We start from the raw sequence: 976 nt of genomic DNA on the forward strand, positions 1-976 counted from the left end.
CTTCATCTGTGGCTTGGCGTAAGTGACATATATATATATATATATATACATACATACACACACAAACTTACCATGATGTTGTAATGACATTGCGTTGTAATGCCTCAGTGGTAAAGGCTGTTTTCCGAGCACAGCTACGGGGCTCCCATTATTCTTGTATGTCATGCTACAACCGTGCAGATCTATCATATGGAACGCATGCCCTGTGGGATATCAGTATTCGGTATCTACAATATCACTAGCTATCACAGAAATTGGTAATTTCAGGAAGTTGATGCTCTCTCTGAAGCTCAGACTCCATTTGTCTTAGAACATATTCAGGAACTTCTTTAACCAAAAAAAACCCAAAACATTCTTCTGTTGCTTTAAATAGAACTTTAAGCCCCGCTCTTCTAGTGTTATTTCCATCAGTGACTGGGCACAGGGAAATCCCCATAGAATTAAAGAATCAGAATTGAAAGGGCCATTTCCAGTAAGTTTTATGCGACAGACTTCAGTTTTAGACTATAGATTACCGACTATATATCTTTGTGCATTTTGACATTATATATATATATATATATATATATATATATATATATATATATATATATATATATATAAAAAATCTCTAGACTTGGTGAGCCGCCGCTTTGTTTGATTCCTGGTGGAAACCACTGTAATATTGTTAATATCTCTTTTGTTAATCTGGAACTATTATCTTCAAGGTTATCATGTACTACAGACTTTCACTAATGTTTTAGCATAACTGATAAGCCGGTTTTGGTGCTTTCTGCTACTATGTAAAGTGCTCTCCTTCCCTAGTGGACCTGTTTGCATAACTTAAAACCGCAAATACATATATATGTAATTAAGGTACTGAATATATCCTAACACAAAGTACAGAAATGTCGAAGATTAATGAGTAAACACATTTACCAAAGGAGCTTGTGCAAGTTTATGCAAAGAAAAAAAATAAAAGAAAAAAAATCAAGTC

General features: G+C 34.2%; 1 protein-coding gene across 6 annotated transcripts in view; it reads left to right on the forward strand.

Annotated features, from left to right (window-relative positions):
* Window positions 1-976, forward strand: part of LOC144792652 (uncharacterized) — a 546,052-nt gene that overhangs the window by 56,165 nt on the left and 488,911 nt on the right. The window lies entirely within an intron of this gene.

The sequence above is a fragment of the Lissotriton helveticus genome, chromosome 11 (assembly GCF_964261635.1).
Source record: "Lissotriton helveticus chromosome 11, aLisHel1.1, whole genome shotgun sequence".
Lineage (NCBI taxonomy): Eukaryota > Metazoa > Chordata > Amphibia > Caudata > Salamandridae > Lissotriton > Lissotriton helveticus.